Source organism: Salvelinus alpinus, chromosome 14, assembly GCF_045679555.1.
Source record: "Salvelinus alpinus chromosome 14, SLU_Salpinus.1, whole genome shotgun sequence".
Lineage (NCBI taxonomy): Eukaryota > Metazoa > Chordata > Actinopteri > Salmoniformes > Salmonidae > Salvelinus > Salvelinus alpinus.
The window spans coordinates 15,581,481-15,591,180 of record NC_092099.1 but is presented as its reverse complement, the minus strand read 5'-3'; positions in this window follow the sequence as shown (position 1 = coordinate 15,591,180).

Sequence of the window (9,700 nt, the reverse complement as noted above, 5' to 3'; positions counted from 1 at the left end):
TATTTCATCAATAAACAGTAATCTTATTAATCACTCGGGCTCCCGAGTGGCGCAGCGGTCTAAGGCACTGTCGCTCAGTGCAAGAGAGCATCACTACAGTCCCTGGTTCAAATCCAGGCTGTATCACATCAGGCTGTGATTGGGAGTCCCATAGGGTGATGCACAATTGGCCCAGCGTTTGGCCAGGGTAGGCTGTCATTGTTAATAAGAATTTGTTCTTAAATGACTTGTCTAATTAAATAAAGGTTAAATAAAAAATACATTAAAAAAATTTACCTCTTATCATGTCGTCATTCTGAACAGTCGTAACCTCATACATCTGCAAAAAACCCAGCCTTACTCATGATTCAGTACTACACAAATTGGTTTAATTATTTATTCACTAACTAACTAAATAATAACAGGATAACATACACACTTAATACATGAGACAAAGGTCCCAAGCGGACTTTTACAATTTGGTGGCTTTCTACACAACGACATGGAGAGAGAGAGAGAGAAAAAGACACATCGTTGATATGTTGCATAACTATTCTCACAGTAATCATATAGTTTGCGCACAAACCACTGTCGTTTTGGAAAAATAAATCATAAATGTTTTTACGTGTGAGTGCCTTTGTTCGCCATTTATCTCTGTCGGAACCAACCCTCCTTAGGAAGGTTGATGGGCTTTTAGCGGCAAGCTGTATGGCTCTGATTGTCCAAAAGGGGTCTCCCCTTTCCCGTCTCTTACTGTTGTTCACTCTGGAAGATAGATAGCCAGCCGAGCATAGTAGGATAGTCTCACTTAGAATCGCTTTTCTAGATATTTGACTCAAGACAGCTGTCTCAGGGATTGTCTGAGAGGAGTTTGTTTTCTCCCTTGTGTTGGTATTCAGGATTCGGACCACGATGGACATGAGCTGCAGCTCGCCGTCTCTCTGGTCTAAAGGAAGGTGAGTTTACTACTTCACCTCGTGTTGAGTTTCAAAGTTCCAACCATTTCAAAAATGTAGGTCCTGCCTCACATTTCCTGGTCTAATGTTAATCTCTGTTGGCAATCCTTTTATACACTCTGGCAAAAGGGGACAGTTCCGGCAGTATGACACACTCTCTGACCTCACTCGGGGTGTGGCTACTTACTTGTACAAAGTTATGTAAAACTATTATCTCTTATGGCTCTTAAAATCACACTCCTATCTTAACAAAAATACTTTCATACTTTTTCATATTCCACACACAATGTTAAGGATAGAGACCACATACCTACTGGTGTAAACAACTTTCAAATTACAGTATTTTATCCATACCAATTTTTATAACATCACAAAATAAAAACCAATATTACATAATTTTTCTATAGCTCCCCACTGACCATTTCCCATGTTCTTATGTTAGAAATATTGTTCCAGTATTCACTTTTTTGAACGTGTTACAGTTTCGGCAGGAAACAGTCTTATCAAAGACAATTCCTTTCGCCAATACTGGAGGGGAAAAGAGAATCCTCTTCTACTTAAATTTACAACAGGGCATGAGGTGTCAAAACCCCCACACCAGTTCCCTCCTCCCCTCTCCTGTGGGTGAGAGAAGGTCTGGTTACTGTCAGCCATTGCCAAGCATATCTGACCCATTCTGATCCTCACAGGACAGTCTTGATAGTGTTTTTGAAACACTTCACATGTGAAGATATTTGACATGAAATTTCACAGGTAATGCCCTGCCAACAAAAATTTGTGTTTTCAATTTTGACATACAGTACATGATTGCATTGTGTATGTTTATTTACACAGTAATTATTACTCAACATGTCCTCACCTGGGAATTGAACTCACAACCTCTTGGTTTACTGCATTCCAATCGACCTGCAATGCCACCATGTCTGCGTCAATGATTGATTTGACCTGCATTCTGACACTTGGGACATGAAAAACAACATCAGCTTTGTATAATGTTATATTTATCATAGTGATTCAGGTGTAACATTAAAGCAGAATATTATGCTCCAATAACATTAGACAACTATACAGATAACCTTAAAATTGCTGAAATAAGTAAATGTAATCAATGATGAGAGAAAAGTCAGAATAACTTATAATTAAATTAGCAGTCCAAATGGCACTCTTTTGCTAAGTGCAGAGATGTATTATAGGTAATGAATCCAGGGGCGCAACCTTCACTGGGGAAAGAAATTGCATTTTTGAAATGGCATTTTTGTCCCCCCCAGTTTTATCATTAGAATGTGATACAAAAGAGGGGCAACGGTGTGCTTTAGGAGCACACGGACGCCTCCTAACGGTCGGGTAGGCTGTTGGAGTGCTTTATCCGAACGGATAAAAAAAATATATATCAAAAGTTGTGACCTTGAAAGAATCTGTTCGTGACACAGCAGAAAGATCAGTGTACCCCAAATCCAGTGGTTGTGAGTTCAAATCCCAGGTGGGGTCATATTGAACGTCATCACTAAGTGATCATGTCAAATGTAATCATATTGATTTGAAGATGTTTACACTATTTTAACTGTACAGCATACCACTTACCTTATTAAAAACCCCAAACCATTTCACTACTAATGTGAAGTTCCTAGACGAACCTCTCTTCCTGGACGAACCTCTCTTCCTGGACGAACCTCTCTTCCTGGACGAACCTCTCTTCCTGGACTAACCTCTCTTCCTGGACTAACCTCTCTTCCTGGACGAACCTCTCTTCTTGGACTAACCTCTCTTCCTGGACTAACCTCTCTTCCTGGACTAACCTCTCTTCCTGGACTAACCTCTCTTCCTGGACTAACCTCTCTTCCCGGACTAACCTCTCTTCCCGGACTAACCTCTCTTCCTGGACTAACCTCTCTTCCTGGATTAACCTCTCTTCCTGGACTAACCTCTCTTCCTGGACTAACCTCTCTTCCTGGACTAACCTCTCTTCCTGGACTAACCTCTCTTCCTGGACTAACCTCTCTTCCTGGACTAACCTCTCTTCCTGGATTAACCTCTCTTCTCACATGACCGAATGCATAGATTAAGCGAAGTAACGTTTCTCTTAAACAGCCAGTGATTACTATTAACATATTTCATTGTCTGAGATGTCACGCCCTAAAAACACACCACGATCCTTGGATAGCTTTTCAGAATTCACAGATATATTGGCTCACATGGAAAATTAAAGGAATTGAAACCGTAAATGACTTGGTAATAGGAAATACAGTTATTTCCATGACTGAATTTAAATGCCATTTTGGACTGACCAATGTAGACATTTTCAAATACATGCAACTTAAATGTTTAATATAACGAAATATCAATCTGAAATATTTTGGACATCAGAGCAATGTTGAGGGAATTCTATTTGAGACTGTAAAGGATACTCATATGATAGGCAAGATGCACAAAACCTATCCAACTAACAACTAACTTAGAAAAAAGATATTGGCACAAGATGGAAGGAGTGTTGGAATATAACTAACAAAAATGCATGCTTAATCCTTTATAAACTAAAGTACAGAATTTATTATGTAAAAGACAAAATTCAGAAATTCTACAGCACAATGGAAGGCCCTGGCACCACTCCGCCAGGGCCTTCACCTCCTCCTTGTAGGCTGTCTTGTCATCATTGGTAATTAGGCCTACTATTGTTGTGTTGACTGCAAACTTGATGATTGTTGGAGGCGTGTGTGACCACGCAGTCATGGGTGAACAGGGAGTACAGGAGGGGGCTGAGGACACACCCTTGTGGGGCCCCAATGTCAAGGATCAGCGTAGTGGAGGTGTTGTTTCCTACCTTTACCACCTGGGGGCGGCCCGTCAGGAAGTTCAGGACCCAGTTGCACAGGGCGGGATTAGACCCAGGGCCCTGAGCTTAATGATGACCTTGGAGGGTACTATGGTGTTGAATGCTGAGCTATAGTCAATGAACAGCACTCTTACATAGGTGTTCCTCTTGTACAGATGGGTGGAGCAGTGCAATGGCGATGGCGAGGTGATATGATCCTTGACTAGTCTCTCAAAGCACTTCATGATGACAGAAGTGAGAGATTGAATATGTCCGTAAACACACCAGCCAGCTGGTCTGCGCATGCCCTGAGGACGTGGCTAGTATTGCCATCTGAGCCAGCAGCCTTGCGAGGGTTAACACGATGAAATGTTTTACTCACGTCAGCCACGGAGAACGAGAGCAGCCCGTGTCTGTGGCACTGTGTTATCCTCAAAGCGGGCGAAGAAGATGTTTAGCTTGTCTGGGAGCAAGACATTGGTGTTGGCGACGTGGCAGGTTTTCCCTTTGTAATCCGTGATTTTCTGGAGTCCCTGCTACATATGTCTCGTGTCTGAGCCGTTGAATTTCGACTCCACTTTGTCTCTGTACCAACTTTTGCCTGTTATTTTTTTAACCTTTATTTAATTAGGCAAGACAGTTAAGAACAAATTCTTATTTATAATGACAGCCTACCCCGGCCAATGCTGGGAGCCACCCAATGGCACTCCCAATCACGGCCGGATGTGATGCAGCCTGGATTCGAACCAGGGACTGCAGTGACACCTCTTGCACTGAGATGCAGTGCCTTAGATAGTTGTGCCACTCAGGAGCCTTACAAAAGGAATAACTGCACTGTTTGTAATCAACCATATTCCCAGTCACCTTGCCATGGTCAAATGCGGTGGTTTTCGCTTTCATTTTTGCGCGAATTCTGCCATTTATCCACTGTTTTTGGTTTGGGTAGGTTTTAATATTCACAGTAGGAACAACATCCCCTATACACTTACTGATGAACTCGCGTCAGTGTATACGTCAATGTTATTCTGAGGCAACACAGAACAAAGGCCTCTAATCAACAGTGGCATTTATTTTCAATTAACTCTGCAACTCTTACAACTATTTACTTTTTTCACAACTGCCAAACAAAGACATACTAAAATATATAAAAGTGAATTTAAAAAATATATATAAAGGGTATTTCATGCTGAAACCCTCATATTAAACACAAATGGTATTCACTGCATTGCTTTATATTTATGATAGTGTTTTACAGCTTTGTTGTTACATTTTTTATTTTATTATTTTATATACTTGAAATGTGATAAGGCTGAAGTAATCTGAAGTACCCAAAAGAGCCACTAGATGTCTTGTGATAAATTACATAAAATTCTTGTAGTTTACTGGTAAACTTTGACAGTTTCCAGAAATTTACCCTCTCTTTGCAACCGTATCTGTGCCTAAGGGGGGAATTCAGACAATCATCTCTATCCATTCTTGTACAAAAGGCAGCTAAAAAGCATATTCTCGAATCACTAGAGGTCGACGCTACAGACTTCCTAAGAACATGAGCCAAACCATAGATCCAGTGATCGATGAATACAGAGAGAGCTGTCCTCATGGCTCAAGTCACTATCAGCCGCTGGTACCCAATGGCAGTCAGGGAATTCCTCTCTAAACCAGGGATTTACAGGGGCAAAAGAGGAGAGAAAGAGAGAGAAAAGAGAAGAGCCCAAAAGGCAAAGAGTATAAAGACTCTGTGGGAGTCGTTGGTGAGGGATCAGATAAGACATTACCTTTGAATTAGCGACCCTTGACCTTGACTGTGAAGACGAGAGGTGTTGCGTCTACTCCAAGAGCAGACATACACACACACACACACAGGCAGGCACACACAAACACACACGCACGCACACACATACCCCACACACACACCGTGTGTGCTTCAATCTGTCATTACATCCATGGCCACCCTGTAAAATCAAATAGCTCGTTATGAGGTTCTCCAATAAATATCGAATAACAGAGAGCTCCCTGTTTTGTTACTCCATCTCCTTACAACCCATTTCCCATGTGTTTCCCTCAGATACAAGACCAGAATCAAGCCTATACATCTACTGGACATGAGGCTTCTCACTGTTCAGCAGTGGTGTAAAAATGCTTTAAAGTAATACTTAAGTATTTTTGGGGGGTATCTATACTTTACTATTTATATTGTTGACCACTTTTACTTCACCCAAAAGTACTCATTATATTTTGAATTCTGAACAGGACAGGAAATTCACACACATCCCTCGTCATCTCTACTGACTCTGATCTGGCGGACAAGGAGACTAGGTGTGTGTGTGAGAGAGAGAGAGAGAGAGACAGAGAGAGTTAGAACAGTGTCCTACCTTACATTAGCCAGTAGAATAGAGTTGACAGTGAGGTGATGGGAGTCAGTCGACAGACCAGCAGTACAGATATATTTATCCACTCATTAGAGCCTCTTCACTGGTCAGATACTGTATAACACCCTGCCCACTGCAATACCTCCTCAGCTAACATCTGTCAAAGTCTCCACTTAGTATAATACAAGACTAGTAGGAGGTGAAAAATACCTTCTCAGTCTAGACAGACATTGTATTACAGTAATATCCAGGGAGATGTTAATATATGTAGAGATGTTTTCCAGACAGTACAGTATGCAATAACAGTTGGTATGTTGTTGTGACAATCTATAGGCTGTTTAGATTTTTTCTGTATTATATAAAACATGTCTACTGATATTTGAAGGATCATAATTACACCTAACATGACATTGTACACCAGCTGAGATGTAATGTCTTTGCTCACCACAATGCATCAAATGAAATCCCACCCATTGTTCAGAGACTAGGCTACAACAGGGAAAAGCAATGTTTGACAACCCATTGTTAAGCAATGTCTTGAATCATCACAGTCATCGGCTATTCACACCGAAGTCGGACCAACTGGGTTCGATCCCAGGTATCCTGCATGTCACAAGCCTGTATAAGCCCGCTGAGCTAACGCCTAGTCATCAGCTACGGGAGCCAATGCAAGTTAGAGGTCTCAGTCAAGGTGACTCATCAAGTTAGCATGGTTTGTCGAACCACCTCTGTTTCTATCCCTCCCTGCACTTCAACTGCGGTCAGGACTTATGAGCCAAGGTGCTTGGCTACAGTAAGAGAGGACGTAGTCACTGTCACAACGGAATTGGTCTCACTTTCTCACCCAACGTCTGCCATGCACAGCAGAGACTCACCGTTCAGAATAATGATATGTTGCGCCACAGCGCAGTTCCACACTGCGACGCTCCAGTGGAAAAGTGCTCGCTCCTCCTGACTCTCCACCATGTGTGGAAAACGTGCAATTAAATATGCCAAAGTTGCTGTGGTTTGTTTTGAGGAGAATGGCCTGGACTACCCTCTGATGCCTGTAAAAGTCAACACCACAGAGGAAATAGGATAATATCACTGTGGATAGAGGAAGCAGTGCTGTATTAGGATAATTGAATATGTGAGGAGACTTAAAGCATAAAAAGACAGACAGTGGGGAAGAGGAGAAGAGGCGTGAAAGAGACTAACCAGAACACCTTACAGCTTTCCATACCATCAGCAGGATGCTTGGTGAGTCTGACCTCATCGTTTGATCCCACCTCTCCCTCGGTCACACATATTGTCAGCTCCATGTTTAGCATCTTTAATTACCTCTGCTTGTGCATGTTTATCAGTACACCCCTACTGGGTTGATTACCATTGACCGGGACCATTCCTCTCATCTCTTCAGTCACTTTGGACCATTTAGCACCATCGAGATTTGATAAAGATGCACAAGAGCCTGAGTTAGAGGCAGGTTACAACCACAAAGGAAAGAGTTTTAATCAGTTCCAGATTCAGATTGGGGCTGCGAGACCCTCACTAATTGGGTAACAGTGGTGGGAGTGCGTGGTTGGTGAAAATGGGGGTCGTGGGAGAGGGAGGTGGGCACATCCATTGGGGACAGCAAATTTACATATAAATGGGCTGGTAAATACGCTCCTGCACATACAGCGCTGTACGTTATTGGCTGAAAGTCGAGTATAATGAATATCTTCCTTCGATCAGAAGAATCGCAAGAGCAGGTTCTCTCATTTTGTGAACGAAAAACAACCAATCATGGGGGATAGTTTGGATGCTACATTTTCAATTACCAAGGTCCATGCACAACACAGGGTTAGTCATTACCCCTGAGCAGCAACTCTGTTCTAAGGGGCCTTCTGGATGAGAGGGGGAGGGCTTCGGGTCGTCTGAGAGGGAAATCAATCAGAGTGGGTATTATGTCATTTCCTCCAGAACAACCCCTCTTGAATCAAAGTGTCAATGCCACTAGAGCAAGAGGATCGTATACGTTCACAATACATCCCGAATGCAACCTCTTATAGGGGTTTTCACCGTGAGTGAACTGGGGAACGGCCTATTTGAATATAAATTGAAAGATGAGCTATTAAAAATAAATGGTATTTTATGTTACTTGTGTGAAAAGGCGGTTACATTCTGTATTAATATATTCCTGGAGAATAAAGGCTAATTGGATTAGTATTGTTTTGATGTGGTCTAAAGGAGATTTGGTCATAGGAGGTTTCTGATATCACCCGCTATCTCATTCACTTCCAGATCACCGAGGTAAAGCACATACATGCCATAAACCCCCACACACAGGGGCTAAAAGTAGAGTGCAGAGCGCACCTACTGTCCAATAAAGAGGCAGATTTACTCTCTCTCGTTGATCCACTGAGGTTTATTGTCCATTAATCTTCGCAATCAACAGTAGCCTAGGCCAAGGCTCCTTTCATTCTCTCTCTCTCTCTCTCTCTCTCTCTCTTTCCTCAGCAGCAGGCACACGTGAGGTGAGCAGCCGGAACCAGTTTCAGCTGGACATAAGTGATACGTTTTATTGAGTTGCAATTGGCTGACACAGATAACAAGCTTGCGCAGTTCTTCTCAACCACACATTAAATTAACTGAGAACGGGTCCAATAGGGCACAGTCTGTTAAGATATTTTAATTGCGCATTCCCGAAACACGTGGAAATTGTGTCAGACCTGACCCAGATCAGAGACAAAAGTCTAAATTTTTAACCCGGACCCTCTCTGGTCAAAGGTTGTATCTTGGAATTTCGGTTCTTTTGGACCTGCGAAGACCTCTACATTGCAGCCACCATATGTTCATTGACGAAAACATGTTATCATAACCATATTATGTTGTATTGATTATTAATTGTATTTATTACCTATCTTATACAGGTACTGTAGTGAGATGACAAGTTCAAATTGTGTTACTGTTTGATATCCTCCTAGCCTGGCTGACGCAACTCATTTGGTACGCAGCCGAGAGAGAAATCTGTGACACATTGGTCGTGACAAGATTCTGTTGTAAATGCAGCATTAGCGCAGCAAGGGGCTAAGTTTTGATTGGTTCTCTGAATGTTTTGTTTTCTTTCCTGGGGGATTGAGACCTCACGTTGTTTGTATTGGAAGTGGGCGGCGCTCAGGGGCTGTGTGTGGCTGTCCATGTGGGTGTTTCAGTGAGAAAGACAAAGAGGAGAACCAATCAGTAAAAAAAAAACACAGCCCCCTTCATTATCAACGCCTCGTGCCGAGAACATCAAAAGAGCCTTTCCAGATTGGGAAGTCAGGAGGACGCCGAGTTAGGTGTTAGCCAGACTATCATCCTCCACCCTCAGTTTAAAAACAACACTGTATTGCACGCCTGAATCATATCGTTCTGTTATGTAACCCACATCAGGCTCTGGATGTAACACCTCATGTAATTTGTTCTTCTTCCTCCTTCCAAACATGTGATTTTAGAATTAGCTGACAACGGCAATCAGCATGACAGTAAATAGTGAAATCGGGCCACGCGGCCCCGAATCTCTCCATTCCTCCCTCCTTCTCTCGCTCCCTTGACTCTTTCTCTCCTGCGAAGAACATCCCTGT